At 47.5% G+C, this 19955-nt stretch overlaps 2 pseudogenes across 2 annotated transcripts in view; one reads left to right on the top strand and one right to left on the bottom strand.

The window, feature by feature from the left end:
- LOC146756597 (uncharacterized) overlaps positions 1-19955 on the bottom strand; it is a 210935-nt pseudogene that overhangs the window by 125255 nt on the left and 65725 nt on the right. The gene's annotated exons all lie outside the window — the stretch shown is intronic.
- LOC146756602 (uncharacterized) overlaps positions 1-19955 on the top strand; it is a 29508-nt pseudogene that overhangs the window by 7343 nt on the left and 2210 nt on the right. Inside the window, exons 4-7 of the transcript XR_014937356.1 lie at positions 5205-6552; positions 14034-14107; positions 19003-19177; positions 19776-19886. The product of XR_014937356.1 is annotated as an uncharacterized LOC146756602 (transcript). The remainder of the gene's footprint in view (positions 1-5204; positions 6553-14033; positions 14108-19002; positions 19178-19775; positions 19887-19955) is intronic.

Here is a 19955-nt window from a genome sequence, read left to right as displayed (position 1 = left end):
TAGCTGGCAGGCGCTGTAAAAGTCAGAGCTAGCTAGCTGTGCTCTGGGAGAGAAAGAAATCCCATTGTTTTCTTTACAAAAGCAAGACAGCAATGCTCAGAGTTTACAGCTACCCCTGAATGTTGACAGTCCGCCTGGACTTTCAAGGTCACGTTCTCAGTGAGCAGCTACGAAAAGATACCACTCCCCTAACGAAGCTCTCTGAGAGCAAAGAGAGGTGTGCTCTAAAAGCTAAAAAGCAGCAGGTTTTGCCTGCCATCTCCACCAAAATCTGTCACTGGTTTCCTAGATTTAGCTGTGCCCGTGACAGGGGGCAGCTGCCCTGTAGGCCCTCGGCCTGAAAGGGAAGGGAAAAATGGGAATGGGAAAAGAGAACAGTGGCAGCAGTCTAAGGAGGAAAACTTATTTTACTAAATATGATATTGGAATACAAGGTAACACAATTTTATACAATAGGATTGAGGCTAATAAATCGAACAAAATAGAGAGAGTCTCCGAAATCTGAGAGGCCTACTGTGAACTCTAGGTGACATGTCTGGAATGCTTCCCACTCTCCAAGAGTCCGAGAGAGAGAGCTCCAGCCTGGGAGAGAGATTAAATAAGTCCTCCTCCTGTGACTTATTTCTGACCACAAAGTCCTCAGGGATACGTAGTTTTCTTCTGAGATCTGAGTATTCGGGATGTTGTTATTCCACGGAACTGGAGTATGAACTTTTTAATGATCCATACTGCACATGATGTTATGATGTGGAATATTGACAGCAACATTACAAAACCCTAAGGTGCTAGTGATTGCGGAATCCCTTCCCTTCCCTTCCCTTCCCTTCCCTTCCCTTCCCTTCCCTTCCCTTCCCTTCCCTTCCCTTCCCTTCCCTTCCCTTCCCTTCCCTTCCCTTCCCTTCCCTTCCCTTCCCTTCCCTTCCCTTCCCTTCCCTTCCCTTCCCTTCCCTTCCCGTTTCTCATTTTGTCTTATTTTATTTCCTTTTCCTATCTTCTTTTCTATTTTTCCCCCTTTATCTTTTTTATTGAGCCTTCAAGTTCCCTTTTTATCCTTTACTTTTTCCTATCTATTCTACTTTTCCTTTTGCAGTATTTTTCTGAATTGCATGTCACATTGTTTCTATTTGTTCTTTTCTGATAGTTTCTCTTTTTTCTTTCACTTACTTTGACTTTTTGCATTTCTTTTCTTTCTCCCATTTTCTTATTCCTAATCGGTTTTCTTTTCCTTTTTATTTTTATTTTTTGACAATCATTTATCATTTCATTTTTTTTTCTTATGAGTTTTGTTTTTCTATTCTCATTAATTATCTCATTTCTCTCATCTTTTCCCCTTAATCTTCCCTTCTTCCTTTTCTTTTAGCTTCTTTTTTTTCATATATTCTTTCCTTTTTTCCTTTTTTTGTCTATTATTTTTTCAATTTTCATTTTTTCCCTGTCTTTTTTTATTACTATTTTTTTTCTTTTCATGTAGAAATTTCCATTCTGTTTTGTTTTCTCTTTGTCTTTATTTTCTCTTTTCCTTTTCTTCCCTTCCCTTTCTTTTTTCTTGTTTTTCTTGTTGTTTTTTTTTTTCTTTTTCTTTTTCTTTTTCATTCCTTCTTTTCTTTTTCTTTCTTTCCACTCTTTTCAGTTTTTGGACTTTTTGCTTTTCTGTTCTTTTCACTTTTCTTTCCATTTTCCTTTTAACGTAAATAAAAGGGAAGGCGCTTTAAATACAGACATGAGTTGTGCTCTGATGGGGAACATTACATCAAATCAATAATGCACCTTTCCAGGCTTCGGAGACAAACTCCCCTCCTCAGAGAAAAGCAGTTGGCTGAAGTGACACATTCCTGGCTATGGAATTGCCTGAGTGCACTGTTGTCAGAAGGGAAGGGAAAGGAAAAGAGGAGGAAGGAAAGAAAGAGGAGGAAGGAAAGAAAGAGGAGGAAAGGAAGAGAGGAGGAAGGGAAGAAAGAGAAGGAAAGGTATGAATATTGATATTTAAGGGAGAAAGTGACTTATGGCTATCCCGAAAAGGCATTGGTCAGAACTAGCAAAGAACGAAACACTCCTTTTTCTTGGGAGTTCAGAGAAACCACAGAATCACAGAATGACCTGGGTTGAAAGGGACCTCAAGGATCTTGAAGTTCCAACCCCCTTGCCTGGCAGGGCCACCAAACTTCCATGTTTACTAGATCAGGTTGCCCAGGGCCCCATCCAAGCTGGCCTTGAACACCTCCAAGGACGGGGCATCCACAACCTCCCTGGGCAGCCTGTTCCAGTACCTCACCACTTTCCTAGTAAAAGACTTCCCCTAACATCCAACGTAAATCTACCCTCTTTCAACTGAAATCCATTTCCCCTTGTCCTGGTATTATCAGCCCTTTCAAAGAGTTTACTCCCCTCCTGGATATAGGTCCCCTTCAGGTACTGAAAGGCTGCAATGAGGTCACCCCGCAACCTTCTCTTCTCCAGGCTGAACAAGCCCAACTCCCTCAGCCTATCTTCATAGGGGACGTGCTCCAGTCCCCTGATCATCTTCATGGCTCTCCTCTGGACCCTTTCCAACAGCTCCATGTCTTGTACTGAGGGCCCCATACCTGGACACAGTATTCCAGATGGGGCCTCACAACAGCGGAGTAAAGAGGGAGAATCAATTCCCTATCCCTGCTGACCACCCCTCTCCTGATGGAGCCCAGGATCCCGTTTGCTTTCTGAGCTGCCAGAGCGCACTGCTGGCTCATGTTGAGTCTCTCGTCCATCAGGACCCTCAGGTCCTTCTCTGCCGAGCTGCTCTCAAAGGATCACTCCTCCCAGTCTGTAAAGATGCCTGGGGTTCTTCCAGCCCAGGTGCTAAACCTTGCACTTTGCTATGTTGAACCTCATTAAGTTCACCCAGGCCCAGCTTTCAAGTCTGTCGAGGTCCCTCTGAATGGCATCCCTTCCTCCCTCCGTATCGACCGCACCACTCAGCTTGGTGTCATCAGCAAACTTGCGAGGGTGTGCTTGATTCCTTCATCGATGTCATTGACAAAGATGTTAAAGAGCAACGGTCCCAAGACAGAATCCTGGGGGACACCACTCCTTACCGGCCTCCACCCGGACATAGAGCCATTGACCACCACCCTCTGTCTGTGGCCTTTCAACCAATTTCTTATCCATCGAGTTGTCCACCCATCAAATCCACTTCCCTCCAATTTGGAGATGAGGATGTGATGGGGGACCATGTCAAAGGCCTTGCTCAGGTCCAGGTAAATGACATCGGTCACCTTCCCTTTGTCAACTGACGAATCCATTTGCCACTCTTGCCTGAGGAAAATTCCCTTCCCTATTTGTCCCATGGGACCCTGGGGCCCGTTCTAGGATTATTCTTTAAGCAAACCTTCCATTGCTGTGTTCCCTGTTCAGTGGTGCCATATAAATCCCGAGCCACAATCCGTTGGCTCAGCTATTTATGCAGAGCCTCCGTTCCCCTCTGAGTTTTCCTTTATTTGCTCTGTAATATTTGTGTCACCACTCCTGCAGAACAACAGGCTGCTGTCTGTGACAAGTTGGTGTTGTGTGCTGTTGTAACTCAGACATTTGTACTTTGTGTCATCCCATGTTTTATTCAACTTACACAACTTGTTGTGTCCTCCATGTACTTTATAACTTCAACTGATGAACATTTAACCTCCCCTCTTAACAAGTGACCAGCACCGATGGACTACAGTACCTAGGGCAAGTGATGCTGTTCCAGACATATCCCTTAGTTCCTTAAAGAATAGTGAACTGGTATCATCCTCCTAACTGGGTGGCTTATAGTAGACTCCCACTTCCTTGTTCCTAAATCCTTGTTCCTAAATCCATTCCCAGAGACTCTCAACCATATTGCTGCCAACCATAAGCTCCATGCAGAGGTCACGTGGGACACAGGGCACAGTCTTCTGCTGGGTGGGTACTTGTGTTGGTTGAACCGCTGTCATGGTTTTGTAATGTTGCTGTCAGTATTCCACAACATAATGTCATGTGACCACAGAGAAGACATGAGGAAGTGGAATGACCAGCCTACTCCTTTACTACGAGCATGGGTGAGAGAAGTACAAAACAGACCAACCACCAGTACAGCTGCTCCAGTCATCACAGATAACCAATAGATGGGTCCTGCCCTCAGTCATAGCGGGGAGAGGGATAACAGCGTTTATTGGACTGTGTGGATTCTGTGGCACATCCTAACCATAGAAATATAAGGCACTGGTGGATACCGGTGCACAGTGCACTCTAATGCCCTCAAGTCATCAAGGGACATAATCAGTCTGGGGAAAGTCATATTCTTACAGCAGCTTTTAGGTAAAGCTGCTACCCACAGCTCGGTTCCATTGCAAGAGTTCTGTTCAACATACAATGTCCTCTGGTGCTGTACCTGAGATTACATCTTGCTGGGACATACTCGTGGGGGTTAGGAGTAACAGGAACGCCAGGACAGCAAGGGAGGGATGCCTGATGACAAGGGTGTGCGAATGTCCCCACCAAAGGAAGCAAAGAGAGCCTCTGCAAGCCGGGCCTTGGATAATGGCCATGCAGCTACATATTGACTAAGAACACAGTGCCTGCAAGAAAGGAGATACTGAGAAGCATGAGTTTCAGAAGGGATTAGTATGCACGGCACTGTGATCAAAGCTGCAGAGTCAGTGCTGGCAAGCAGGCATCAGCCAGGAGGGAGAAAACCAGCCCTTGTGTTGTGTGTTGCATGGTGCCACCAGCTCCAACTCACAGATGAATCCCTGGTTACGGCTTTGGAATTTATGATTTTCCATGCAATTGCCGTCAACATTTTGATGCCTTGACCTCTGGTAGATTGTAAGAAAATAAATAAGCTGTTGTAAAGTTAATTTGAATGAAAAAATATCCCTTCATGATGTTCAGAGACGTCAAAGCATTCTTTGCTCCAAGGGAAGCTGTAGGCGTGGTGTCATTCAGGCCCAAATGGTGGTTTCTCCTTGGGGAGGGAGACAGAGTGAGCTGTTGAACAGGCACTGTGCCAGAATGAGAGAAATGCTCTCTTCTTCCCTGTTTCTCTCCCTGAAGCTCCATTTCCAGGCCCCAAGCCCGTGGTGATCTCCCTGCTTGAAAGTGGGGAAGACCCCTGGATCCCAGATGTGCGTAGCCCTGAGGCCAAGCCAGGAGACCTCAGCCCAGGTGAGATGGTGGAGGGAAGGGGAATGATGGGGCTGTAAGAGCCTTCTCTGCCTTTGTTTTATTTTGGGCACCGTGTGCTATTGCTGCATTTTCTCTGTCATCCAGCAGCTGGTGGGATCAAAAATGCAAAGGAGGTTCTGCAGAGAAGTTGTGTAGCAGATAGACAGTGGGGTCACATCTCTGTGGAAGAAATCAGAAGGGATGCCCATGAAGGCCTGCAGCAAGGTCAGGGTGAGCACATCAAGAAGCCCCTGGGAACGCATCTGGGAATGACATTGAGGAAGCCAGTGGACTTCACCATAGGTCCAAAGCAGCCTGAGGAAACCAGGAGCAAGGATGCGTGCCGGATGAAAAAGCAGAATCCGTGCACTGGGTGTGAGAAAAGCTTTAAAACAGATTCCAGCATCACTAACCGCCAGTGCATGCACTCAGCAAAGAGGCATTACGAGTTCTGTGATTCTGCAGAGAGCATGAAAAGGAGAGTCCACCCCAATTTCACGGACACTGGGAGCCTCACTTCCCAGCAGTGTATCCACAGAAGAGAGAGACTGTACAAGTGTGCTGAGTGTGGGAAGAACTTCAAAGATAGTTATAAACTCAAAAGGCACCAACGTGTCCACACAGGAGAGCGACCATATAAGTGCACTGAGTGTGGGAAGAACTTCAAAGATAGTTATAAACTCAAAAGGCACCAACTTGTCCACACAGGAGAGCGACCATATAAGTGCACTGAGTGTGGGAAGAGCTTCAAGAGCAGTTCCAGACTCACTTGTCACCATCGCGTCCACACAGGAGAGAGACCATATAAGTGCACTGAGTGTGGGAAGAGCTTCAAAAGCAGTTCCAAACTCACTTGCCACCATCGCGTCCACACAGGAGAGAGACCATATAAGTGCCTTGAGTGTGGGAAGAGCTTCAAAGAAAGTTCCAACCTTACCTACCACCGTCGCATCCACACAGGAGAGAGACCATTTAAGTGCCTTGAGTGTGGGAAGAGCTTCATCAGCAAGTCTGTTTTGAAGTGTCACCAGCGCATCCATACAGGAGAGAAACCCTATACGTGTCCTGAGTGTGGGAAAAGCTTCAGAAGGAGCTCTGAATTGAAGCAGCACCAGAATGTCCACTCGGGAGACAAAGCCTTTAAATGTCCTGAGTGTGGGAAAAGTTTCAGATGGAGTTCTGATTTGAAGCGCCACCAGTGCATCCACAAAGGAGAGAAACCCTCTAAGTGTTCGGAGTGTGGGAAGAGCTTTAAAAGGTGTTCTAAGCTGATGCTGCATCAGAGCATGCACATGGAAAAGAGACCCTTAAAGTGACCTGAGTGTGGTAAGAGCTTCAAAGGGAGTTCAGAATTCAAGATGCCTCAGAGCATCCACACAGGAGAGTTTCACGGTGTTATCTAGATGAATCTATGTCTATGACAGGGGGCTAGCAGGGCTTTGGGCTCCCCGCCCCCCAAAAATGGGAAGGGAAAAGGGGTAGGGAGATGGGAACTGGCTCAGGGAAACAAACAGAGCAGCAGGAACGATCTAAGGAGGAAGACTTACCTTACTAACTATGATGTCGGGATGCAAGATTACACAATATAATACAGTCTAATTGAAACTGAGGTCCTCTGGGATGTGTAGTTCATCGTGCTCCACACGATGATATGATGAGAAATACCAATAGAAAAAATATTACCAAACCATGCCATTCCATCTCTTATTCTACATTGCTATAATATGCTTAAAATACATATAAATAAACAAAAATTAAAATGTATGACACACACAGGTCTATTTATATATATATAGATAGAATTACTGACTGCACTGCCCCAACATCAAATTCCTTTGTGGTACATATTGAACATGCCCATCTTTCTGCATCACCCACCAAGTGCTCCCAGGTCCCTGGGCAAAAAAAATTTCACCAAGTGGTTTGCCCTTTCCAGAGGCTGGAAGGACCCAAACAGCTTTTCCCAACATGTTCTTTACATGTACTACAGGGATCTTATCTCTCTCTACATTGTGCAGGGGGCTGGATTGGCTAGGACCCTCATGATTGACAGATCTTCTCATCTAATCACCACACTGTTCTGGGGCTCTTCCACCCTTCTCTTCATGGCCTTCATCTCCTTGTTTTCTCAAAATTAGTGTCTGCAATTCCCCCTCTCTGCCCCCCCGTAACATAAACTATCTATCTGTAACTACCCTTTGCCTTAGTGAGTCCCCCTTTCCCTTTCTGTAGCAAAGTGTTCCCTTTTCATCTACTATGCGGTCTTTTTTCACTATTCAATTGTGAGATGGTGGCAAGGTGATATAATCAACCTGCCACTCCTCCCTGTATTTAACCTTCTGCCATTTTCCTTGCCCACAGAGAAGTTTCACCTCTTGGCTTGTTTAATTACGGCACGTGTTTCACAGTCATGAGTAACCTGCGCAATAGTGTCCATAGTTAAGTCCACCCCTCGGTCTCCGGCCCACTTATATGTCACATCTCTTCCCTGATGGCCCGAGGTCTCATGAGCCCATCGAGCTAGAAATAACTCACCCTTATTCTGCCAGTCCAAGTCAATTTGAGAAACCTCAATTCTGGCAGCTCAATCTGCCTGATGGTTGTTCTGTTGTCCTTCCGTAGCCCGACTCTTGGGCACGTGTGCATCCACATGACGCACCTTTACAACCGTACCTTCGGGTTTCAATGTCTTTCCACAGTCCAGCAGCCCAGATAGGTTTACCCCTCCGTTGCCAGTTACTTTTTTCCCACTGCTGTAAGCACCCCCATAAGGCATTTGCCACCATCCATGAGTCAGTATAAAGATAAAGCATTGGCCACCTCTCCCATTCAGCAACATCTAAGGCCAGCTGGACAGCCTTTACCTCTGCAAACTGACTTGATTCTCCTTTACCTTCAGTAGCCTCTGCAACCTGTTGTGTGGGGCTCCATTTGCGATGCTTCCCTACGATGTGACATGATCCATCAGAGAACAGGGCATATTTCTTTTCATTTTCTGGAAGCTCGTTGTATGGTGGGGCCTCTTTAGCACGTGAATCCCCCCTGTGGCGCAAGTGGTAGAAGTGCCGCTCTGCTACACAGGAGGCTCAAATCCCGGGGGGTTGGACTCGATGATCTCTAAGGTCCCTTCCAACCCGCACGAGACTATGATACTATGATACTATGACACCTCTTCTGCTGCTGATGTTCCAAACTTTTTACCTTCAGGCCAGTCCATGATCACCTCTAGGATCCCTGGAAGGCTGAGGTTCGCCATCTGAGCTCGTTGTGTAATCATCACAATCCACTTGCTCCAGGTGGCATCAGTAGCACGATGGGTGGAGGGAACCTCTCCTTTGTACATCCAGTTCAGCACTGACAGTCGAGGTGCCAGAAGGAGCTGTGTTTCAGTACCAACTACTTCAGAAGCAGCCTGAATCCCCTCATACACAGCTAAGATCTCCTTCTCAGTTGGAGTGTAGCACTCTTCGGACTCCTTGTATGCTCAACTCCAAAATCCCAGGGGTCAGCCTCAGGTCTCTCCTGAGGCTCTTTGCCACAAACTTCGAGTGGGACCTTTCTCTCCAGCAGCAGTGTAGAGGATGTTCTTTACATCCTGTCCCATCCGTACTGGCCCCACGGCCACGGCACAGGGTACCTCTTGTTTAATCTGCTCAAAAGCCTTCTGCTGTTCAGGGCCCTATCCAAAACTAATCTTCTTCTGTGTTACCTGATAAAGGTGTAGGGCTGTAGTTTGGAAGGTGCATCCTCCAAAAGCCTACTACAACCAGGAAAGACTGTGTCTCATTCTTGCTAGTTGATGTAGAAATGGCAGTGAGTTTTTCGATCACATCAGTTGGGATGTGACTATGTCCATCCTGCTACTTTATACCTAGGAACTGAATTTCCTGGGCAGGCCTTTTGCTTTGCTTAATAGCTTGTAAAAGAATTTGGATTATTTGCTCTCCTTTTGTGAAAACGTCCTCTGCTGTATCGCCCCTCACAACAATGTCATTAATGTACTTCAGGTGTTCAGGAGCACCACCCTGTTCCAGTACAGTTTGGACCAACCTATGGCAAATGGTTGGGCTGTGTATGCACCCCTGGGGCAAACGGTTCCAAGTATACTGAATGCCCCTCCAGGTGAAGGCAAACTGTGGCCTACTGACGTATCTGCAAATTAACCTGACTTATCCCAGGACCTTGACTTTCCGGGGGAGAGACACAAACATGGATGCCATGATGTCTTCTCTCATTTTTTCGCTGCGTCACACTCCTTATATACCATCCTAAATCCTGTGCAGACACGTACACCCTCTACACAAAGCCCGATGCACGCGAGAGAGCCTCTACACACACCTAACTAAACCCCCCACCCACTAACTCTTAATCTGCAGGCCTTACTCAGCTATTCTAGAACACTCCATCTACTCAGAACTACTGTATGCACTCATAAATCCTTGCAAAGACAGCTTAGTTCCCCAACAGACGACATTCTGCAGCCAAAGGAATGGAGAAGAAGGCATTAGCAATGTCAATGGTGGCAATGGTGAGTGAGTTTTGCTGATCACTCCCTGATTCTCCAGCTGGCGAGTCAAATCATGAATGGGGAGCAAGGAATCCCTGTTAGTGTGGTACTGCTGTCTGTGCACTGTCTTTGTAGCAATTGGTACCTGCTGCTCTTTTACTTGTAGCAGCCCCACAACAGATGGGTCCTCTGACAGGTCAGGCAAAACAGACAGCTGCTTAATGTCCATATCTACAGCAGCTATTCCAAAGGCCCATCAATACCCCTTCGGAACCTTATATGCCCCCTTCTGAGGTAATCAATACCAAGTATACATGGAGTCCCCGGGCCAGTCACAATAGGATGCTTTTGCCAGTCTTTACCAGTGAGGCTTATTTCGGCCTCCAACACAGTCAGTTCTTGAGAGCCCCCAATCACTCCAGAAATATGGATTGATTCTGTCCCTTCATGACTCGAGGGCATTGGAGTGCACTGTGCACCAGTATCCACCAGTGCCTTATATTTCTGTGGTTCTGATGTGCCAGACCATTTAATCCACACAGTCCAATAAACTCTTATTATCCCTCTCCCCGCCAAGACTGAGGGCAGGGCTCTTCTATTGGTTACCTGTGATGAATGGAGCAACTCCACTGGTGGTTGGTCTGTTTTGTAGTTCTCTCACCCGTGCTCGTAGTACAGGAGTAGGTTGGTCGTGCCACTTCCTCGTGTCTTCTCTGTGGTCCCGTAGGTAGCACCACATGGAAACACGCTGTGCAATCTTACTGTTGTTCCTTGCTCGAGCTGGAAAGCACACGCGTCTAATAGCTGAAACTTTTGATGATACAGGTGAGGAGTAGGATTGGAATATTTTGATCAGGTCCTTCACTAGACCTGGTGACCCGTATGGAGACTGACCTTCATCAGTCGTTTCTGATACTACTACTCGACCAACACAATTAGTCGATGGAAACAGTTTCTTGTGCATTTCATCTATCAGTCTTCTACTCGTGAGATGGCAGAAACTGTGGTGTGTACTGGGGGGAGCTGCTCTTCATAGTTTTGAAGTGTCATAATCAGTTCAAAAACTCGGGATCTTCTCTCTTGTTCCTCAGATCTTCCAAATGTCGTTGCCAGTGTGTGTGCATATCTTTCTGGTGCTGTACTTGTGAGTTTCTGCCACATGCTAGGCTTGGTCCTCACTCTCTCAGTCTTGTGGATCAGGGTCATACAACATTTCCACCACGATCATTTCCCTCAGGTACTAGATACCTTTTTCGATGGTATCCCACTTAATAGTCTGAGGCTTCAAAGCATCCTTGAAGGGTTACATTTCCCTCACGGCTGTTAACAGTCCAGAGGGTGCCAGCTCCATCCAAACATCTGCTAATCTCTCTGTCAATAGCTGGGTCTCTGGCAATGCTTCCTAGTTGGTGAGATTCATTACCAGCTAGAGACAGGCTGTTGGCCCCGTTGTCCCAGCAGCGAATCAATAAGGCAAGAGACCTTCATTTTGATGCCATGTAAACTCCTTTCTTGAGCCTTGGAATTCATCCATCTTCAGAGGTTGATGAATGGTAATAGAGATTTCCTCCTCATCACTCTCTTCTTCGTGCCTCTTAGTTTTTTTTTGTTTTGTTTTGTTTTTTTGCATTTCTCAGTGCCAATCCAGACCCCCTACCTGGATCTTCTGCTGCCTACTCCTCTGCTTCTCCTTCTTCTCATCCTAGACACAAGGACACCTGTTTCCATTTCTTCCTTCCACAGGGGCAACTGATATTGTTACTGGTGCCTTCTGTGACTGATCAGAGTTGACTTGGGGTTTATTTTTTTTTTGAGGCTTGAACCTCAGATAGGAAACACTCTCTCTCTTGGGTAGTATTATACAGAGTACAGTAAGCATAAACCAAACCCCAAGTATGGTTTACCTCCTTAGATCTCTGACTCAAATACTCAATTTCTCAGGGTCCCTCAGGTGTTCAAGAGTGAAATCCCATGACATTGCCGGTCCCCACGCTTCTAAGATTTTTCCTAAACCTTTCCATATTCCCTGCCAGTCAGCATTTTCTGGTTTTGGAGGGGACTTCCGCATAGAACGTGAACATGACGCATGACGTGAACATGAGTATGAACACGAGTATGAACACTAACTCGGTTTTCAAAAACTGTGCGGCAATCTGATAAGGCAGCCTGGAAACCAGATTGAACATCGTGGTGTTTGTAAAATTAGCTGCTGTGAAATTAGTAATTGTGAAATTAGTCATTGTAAAATTAACTATTTCATCTGGGATGCAAGTGTCAAAATTCACATCATACCACATTGCATAGAAGTAGCAGGCAGGTGTCTCCATCAATGCCCTTACTTGGTTGTATAATGCATATATTCTATAACAAGAAATCAAAAAATTAAGAAGGGGCCAATAAGATCCAAAGAACATGATGGCTTTGAATCCCCTATGCAGTGCTCCTAAAATAAAGAGCAGACTCATAGCTGGCAGTAGCTGGCAGGCGCTGTAAAAGTCAGAGCTAGCTAGCTGTGCTCTGGGAGAGAAAGAAATCCCTTTGTTTTCTTTACAAAAGCAAGACAGCAATGCTCAGAGTTTACAGCTACTCCTGAATGTTGACAGTTTGCCTGGACTTTCAAGGTCACACTCTCAGTGAGCAGCTACAAAAAGATATCACTCCCCTAACAAAGCTCTCTGAGAGCAAAGAGAGATTTGTTCTAAAAGCTAAAAAGCAGCAGCTTATGCCCGCCATCTCCACCAAAATCTGTCACAGGTTACCTAGATTTATGTTTGGTAATGACAGGGTGCAGCTGCCCCGTAGGGCCCCCAGCCCAAAAAAGAGAGCTCCAGCCTGGGAGCAAGATTATAAATATGTCCTCTGCGTGTGACTTATCTCTGGCCATGAAGTCCTCTGGGATATGTAGTTTTCTTCTGAGAGATGAGTATTCGGAACGTTGTTATTCCACAAAACAGGAGTATGAAGCTTCTAATGATCCACACTGCACATAATGTTATGATGTGGAATATTGACAGCAACATTACAAAACCATGACACAATGTTTTGCCCAGTTTGTGTTAAAGCCAGAGTTACAGTTTTTAATCAGTCAATATCGTCGCACTCTTAGCTCCAGTTTTATTCAATTTCTTGCCAGAGTAACCTGGCAGGTACAAGAATTTCTGTATTCCTACTTGTTTTCTTAGCTTATATTTAATTAGTCCAAAAAAGGAAACCTTTTCTTATTGGGCAATAACTTCTAAGAAGCATCAATATCCACCAGAAAATGAACCTCTTTATCCTGCTTTCCTCGATGCAATTTCCCATTGCAGTTTGCACACTGCTTTCCTTCCAGTGGGGAGGAGCCCACCCTGGGCTGTTCAAGACCCCATCCCCCCTCGCCTCTCCATGAGGGGATGTCTGGGTCCTACTGCCTTATTCTAACACCACAACAGTAAGAGCTGTTCTTATTCCCAGTTCCTTTTCTATATGTACGTCAATCAGTTTTGTTTTGGTTAGTTTTCATATCATTCACCACTCTTCCGTCCTGACATTCCTTTTATACCTTGCCAGTCCTTCTTTCTTCTGCCTGTGTCTGTCCCAAACTTTCTTATTTTCCAAACTCTCATCATTACATAAGCTACTAACATCCTATTTCACTTTCGCCTCCTTCTCTCCAGAGGTGTCCAGTGCTAACACTGGGATTTCAGGTTTCCTAGATCTCTGCACATGATGGCTATTCTCACTTCTATTGCCCCGTCCTCTCCACCTCCCCCTTCCCTGTTTACAGCAGCAGTCTCTTTCCCTGGCTCTCTCTCACTTTAAAAGTTCCTGCTGGGGGAGGGAACAATGAAGGGGGATTACTCTCACAGAATCACAGAATTGTAGGGGTTGGAAGGGACCTCTAGAGATCATCGAGTCCAAACCCCCTGTCAAAGCAAGTTCCCTACACCATGTTGCACAGGTAGGCGCCCAGATGGGTCTTGAATATCTACAGAATCTCTCATACCAGCACAGATAAACTCACTTTCTCCTTAACCCATTTTCCTTTGAACACTATTCCACTATTTGTACCCTCAGTTACAGTTCCACATACCCTCAATTATACTTTTGTATAGGTATATCACGACTTATATATATATATATATACATTGTGTTAGTTTATACAGTTATACAGTTAATTATTTTAACTTCTCCTCTTTGGATCCTTTATTACTCAGGTCTTGTTTGTCCAGCACCGAAAATCAGTAGTTCTATTTCAGATGGCTGGACAGAAATGAGCTGCAGTCTTTGTACTTATGGATTTTACCTAATTTTTAATAACTACAAATTGCTTCACTTAGATGCTGAGAGCTTGAAACGAAATACTCGTATCTTGTTCTAAATGCAGAAACAACAATTGATTCCCACAAAATGTATGGCAGTCAGTTGGTGTCTGTGGCAATTTGGAATGTATTGCACTGGGTACGTAGGGTCAACCCCAATACATTAGACCTTATCTTTTTACAGCGGGAGGGGGCTGTGTGCCGCACTTTGAGAGGAGTGCTGGGTATAAGCTGACCATACTGGGGTTGTAAGAGAAATAGTCATCAAAATACGAGGGACTAGAAAAAGGGAGAAAGGAGAGAGATGCAACAAAGCTGGTATGAATCAATGTTTAACTGTTCTCCCTGGCTGACTACCTTGCTGTCCACTTTAGCGGGACCTCTTATTTTATTAATCCTGAGACTAACTCTTGGACCATTTCTGTTCAATACACTTATTGCCATTGTTAAGGGTCGGTTAGAAACAGCCTATTTAATGTTAGTAAGAAAAGAATATGAACGTATCAGTAGCAAGGAAGATGATGAATCTACCCTCCAAAGGGCTAAAGAAGCAGTAAAACGATTTAATGAACAAAATCAGGATTAAATAGAAAAAGGGAGATTGTGATAGGTAAGGGTAAGTTTGTTAGTCAAATGAAACTCAGTGGTGCTTTCTCAGGAGTCCTGGAATGTAAACAGTGTTGTAAAATGTAGATCGTGTTGTAAAGCAGGGAAACTAAGAAGCAGCAAGCACTGCAAACTACACATTGCCAGGGCACATAAGCTGCTAGAAAATAACCAAAGATATAGGAAAAGACTGCTGACTTTCACCCCCACAACACTCTACGACCGCAGCAATAATCTGCACAGCCACAAGAATGACTGGAATATATAAAAGAGATAACAACTGTACAAATGCAGAACCTTTGTTCAAATTGCTACCCTGGCGGAGTACAGACTCCCCTCAGCACCCAGCTCTGTTTTGCTCACTTTACCACCTTCCTTAATTGAATAAAGCTATCCCTTTATTTAAATCACAAGACTTTGCCTGGTTTTGACACGGGAATCTATAGCAGACAACCATACGGACCAAAAACCCACACAGAACTCCATAGTATTGCTTCACAGAAGACTTATTAGGACCCTTAGACAAGGATCTGGGGATAGTCGTATTCTTATCGCAGCTTTTGGGTAAAGCTGCTACCCACAGCTCGGTTCCATTGCAAGAGTTCTGTTCAACATACAATGTCCTCTGGTGCTGTACCGGAGATTGCCTCTTGCTGGGACATACTCGTGGGGGAGAGGAGTGAAAGGAACGCCAGGACAGCAAGGGAGGGATGTCTGACCACAAGGGTGTGCGAATGTCCCCACCGAAGGAAGCAAAGAGAGCCGGCAGAAAGCGATGCTTCATTAGCGTAACAAAACACAGCCCCCATTCCTCCCTCCCTCAAACCGTTCTCCCCTACACCCCTCCCATTGCCCTCCCCCGAGGGCAGATGTGCCATGAGAACGAGCTCCGGGCGTGCTCGCTGTGGGAATTCCTGCCTTCCTGTGCCTGTGCGGAAGAGGCGAGAGCCTGTCTGGAAGCCATCCGGGCAGCACCGCGGTGGCAGGAGGTGCACCAAGGCCGTCCTGCGGCCAGCTCCGGGCTCAGGGCACTCGGCGTCCTCTGCTCTACGCGACTCCGAGGAGCCCGGCTACCTGCACCAGAGCTGGGAGCAGCCTGCTCCGCACCCAAGGTAGGTGCCCTTCGTGGCTCGTGCAGAGGAGCGCACGCTTCCTGCCCCCTGCCAGCAGCACCGGGAGAGGAGCGGGGAGCGGCCCCGGACGGGGCGGAACCCGCACTGCCGTACCCCAGGCGGGACCCTGGTCCCGGCTCCAGCTCCCGCTCAGCGCAGCAGGTTTGCTGGCCCAGACGGGCTGCAACCAGGGCGGCAGTTCATGCAGCCCGGGCTGGGCTCCGAGGGGCACGGGAACGGGCTGGGAGCTGGGACAGTGAGGAAGGGAGCAGAGGAGGTCAGCGTGCTCTGCTGCCCGGTTGGATCTCTGTAACACAGCGCAGCTGCGGCTGCAGTTCTTCCTCTGGGCCACGGGAGACACGAGACGGCCTCGCTCTGCAGCTGTGCACGCGTGGATTGACGGAACCTTTAAACTCCCCGGTGCCTCCTTTGGAGTGTCTTAATGTGAAGCACCCAAGAGGGAATTTCCACTCCCCCTGCTTCTCCTCCCCGGCAGTTCCCAGCTTCCCTTCGGGGACCCTGCGGGCAACACGTGCCTCTGGCGACCCTTGAAATGGCGTTACCTTTTGTTTGCTGAGCGCTTGCCTGATGGCTCAGCTGGGGCTGTGCAAAGCCCTGGCAAGGCTTTTGTTCAGGCTGTCCCGGCAGCTGCAGATGCCTTGAGCGCACAGCTGCGGGCCCTGAGCACGTTCAGCATCTGCAGCAGCTCCGGCACTGGGCTCTGGAACAGACGATGAGAAGCTGGCAGCCTGTGGGCTGACTGGAGCACGCGTTGAGAACACGGCCGAGCAGCAGCAGGTCAGTAAAGCACAGCCCAGGTGCCTTCTGCAAAGGGCACGCGGTGCTGAGAGCGTCCCCTGGCAGTGAGCGCAGTCTGCGTGCTCGGCTGAAGAGGGAGGGAGGAATGAATTTATTGATATCATGCAGGTGTCCTGGAGTGCTCTAACAACTGCTTAACAAGGCTGTTGTAACCACGTGGTTGTTTATTGCCTTAATTGTTCTGTTTAGCACTGCTGCTATTCGATAAGTTGCCTTCACGGTTCAGTTAAAATTCCCAGCACAGCATCGGCTGGTGGTGGCTGTGACCGTCACAGGCTGGTTTGGCTGCAGTGCTGTCAGATACTCTCTCTTCTCAGGAGATGGAAAAATAATCTCCATGTGGTTGGATGTTTTATTGATTTATTGTTGTGTTTAAGTAAGCCATCCTATTTATTTGAGAAGTGTGAACCATCCAGTTGACTCCTCGCCGTTTTGCACTTCCTTACCCGAGGAATGTGAGCCATCACCACTTTTAGGTAACATCAGCAGTAGGTGGTTTTGAGAACTACATCAGTCACCTTTACAGAGTACTTTTCCCAACCCTTTTCTGAGGGCTTGCTTGATTTCAGCAAGCCCAGGGCTACTTCCACTCCTGAGAGGATGTACGGACATCTGCCAGAGGATTTAATCCATTTGCCACCAGGTGTTCCCTCACGGATCTGTGGAGGTGGTGCTCCAGCAGGCTTGCTGTGTTTGAGTGTTGGGGGCTGCATTCACAGTGTTCTTCCATGAACCAGGTGCTTTTCTGCACCTCCTGCTGGATGGTTGGATGGCCATACCATTTTCTAACAGTATTTCTGCATCTCTTTCCTGGGTAGCCGTCCCCTTTAGGCGTGCTTGCAGTCAATCAAAAGATCCCCCAGTTGGCACAGGCTGTCCTTGTTGTATGTCCTCAACTTCCTTCACCACTCAGACCTCCAATAAAACTCCCCTTTCCCATTCCTTCTGTATCACTCTTCAGTTTCCTTAACTGCAGCTAGGGCAGGCAATAAGCCGTCATTCTGCTGCCTCTGTTTGCCTTAACTGTGTAGAGGCAGTGCCCTTAATTAGTGCTATGGGTGCAGTTTTGCATCTGTTTGGAGCCAAACCCTACAGGTGGAGGATGTGTGGCCTAAAGGATTGTAGGCGACTCGGGGAGGTCTTCGTTTATTGTGTGAATAAGCATTACCTGCACAACTTGCACCACGTAGTGCAGCAGAAATATTGTGGAATATCAGTCGCTTTTGATTCTGGGAGGACCGGTGCAGTGCTCCTTTGCTTCATATGTCACTTTCAAACCCGACACGATGCTGATAACACCTTTCCCATTTTGCATCCAATTACTGTCCCCAGTGACCTCTGCTTTCCGCTCAACTACAGCAGTAGCCACGAGAACATTCACAGAGGAATTTGGGATGCGCTTCATGTCTCTTGTCATCGGTTTGTTTCCCTTCTTGCCATCCTGCAGACTTTGCCCATTGGTCACAAGTGGATCCAAACACAGCATACACTCCTAAGGGAGAAGCAGGACTATATTTGTTGATATAATAGGGATATGCTGTAGTGATTTAACAGTGACACAGCAGGATCGGAGGTGGCTGGATACACTTGGTTATTTACTGCATGGAGGGTAGGGTTACGCACACACCTACAGGAGGCCCTCCCATTGAGTCACGAGGCTCAGAGTAGTTCCCCTTTCTTTCTCGTGTCTTCAGACCACAGAGGTAAGGAGCTAGGATGTGGCTGGATCCTCTCCTAGTCCCAAGCTTGGTCAAGGCTTTGTGTGGAAGGAATCATACGTGCACAGTCCCTCTAAGACAGAACCTTAGAGAGTACATGAAAGCTCCAAAGTAACCACGGGTGTCTTACAGAAGATCTGTATTGAGAAGGAGTCTTGATGTCAAGCTGCAAGGGATCTCTGTGCAGGTGTGAGCTGCAGAAACAGCCCTGCTCGAGGGCAGTTCCTGTGGTGCAGCCCGCTGCTGTGCAGCAGAGCTGGAGGGGCACTTGGGCTGCTCCCTTTTTTGGGGTAAGATGACTGCCTCCTTGCCGTGCTTTGTCTTAAGTCCCCTCTCAGTCTCAGCTGTTGAACTAAGTGTCAGCTACCAGTTGTTTCAGCCTCCCAGTCTGAGACAGCTTTGTGACGGTTCATCTCTTTGAGCCAGACTGTTTCCTGTGCTGCAGCTCATTGTCTTCCTCTGCAAGGCTGGGCAGTGCCCTGCAGAAGGGCTGAGCTGGGACTGGGACTGCTGCATTCCCTCACAGCTCCCCTGCCATTTCTCTTCTCTCTGCAGGCTCCAGTTCAACTTCTGCCTTCCAGCCGTGATCATCCCAGCCTGCAGGAGAGCAGCAAATGGCCGCAGCACATCCAGTTGAGGTAGGGGTTGGGGAAGCAGGCAGGAGAGGCCAAGGGGCCAGGGATGTGAATGCAGGGGAAGAGGGAGGTGCCCTCAGCCAGCGTGTGTGTGCTGGGGACAGAAAAGCAGCTGGGGTGTGAGGTTCTGTCCTGTGCGAGCTGCTTGCCTGGGCCTTGGCTGTTCCCAGCAAGGAGCCTCTTTGCTTGCAGGAGCCCGTGAGCTTTGAGGAGGTGGCCGTATATTTCAGCAGGGAGGAGTGGGCGCTGCTGGACCCTGTGCAACGAGAGCTCTACCGGGACGTGATGTTGGAGACATACCAGTGTGTGGCCTCGCTGGGTGAGAGCTTGTTTGCCTTTCCTCCTCGTTAGGGCACCTTTGGCTGTGCAGAATGAGCCTCTGCAAGCCGGGCCTTGAATAAACACCATGCAGCTACATATTGACTCACACCACAGTGCCAGCAAGAAAGGAGATACTGAAAAGCATGAGTTTCAGAAGGGATTAGTATGCACGGCACTCTGATCAAAGCCACAGAGTCAGTGCTGGCAAGCAGGCATCAGCCAGGAGGGAGAAAACCAGCCCTTGTGTTGTGTGTTGCTTGGTGCCACCAGCTCCAGCTCACAGATGAATCCCTGGTTACTGCTATGGAATTGAGGATTTTCCATGCAATTGCCATCAACATTTTGATGCCTTGACCTCTGGTAGACTGTAAGAAAACAAATAAGCTGTTGTAAAGTTAATTTGAAAGAAAAAATATCCCTTCACAATGTTCAGAGATGTCAAAACATTCTTTGCTCCAAGGGAATCTGTAGGCACAGTGTCATTTAGACCTAAATGGTGGTTTCTCCTTGGGGAGGGGCACAGAGTGGAACTGTTGAACAGGCACTGTGCCAGCATGAGGGAAATGCTCTCTTGTTCCCTGTTTCTCTCCCTGAAGCTCCACTTCCAGCCCCCAAGCCCATGCTGATCTCCCTGCTTGAACGAGGGGAAGACCCCTGGATCCCAGATGTGCGTAGCCCTGAGACCATGCCAGGAGACCTCAGCCCAGGTGAGGTGGTGGAGGGAAGGGGAATGTTGGGGCTGTAAGAGCCTTCTCTGCCTGTGTTTTATTTTGGGC

Source organism: Coturnix japonica, chromosome 26 (genome assembly GCF_054131305.1).
Source record: "Coturnix japonica strain WE chromosome 26, WE-NBRP24, whole genome shotgun sequence".
NCBI lineage: Eukaryota > Metazoa > Chordata > Aves > Galliformes > Phasianidae > Coturnix > Coturnix japonica.
The sequence above is the reverse complement of the archived record's forward strand: the minus strand, read 5'-3'. Positions and strand labels throughout refer to the sequence as shown.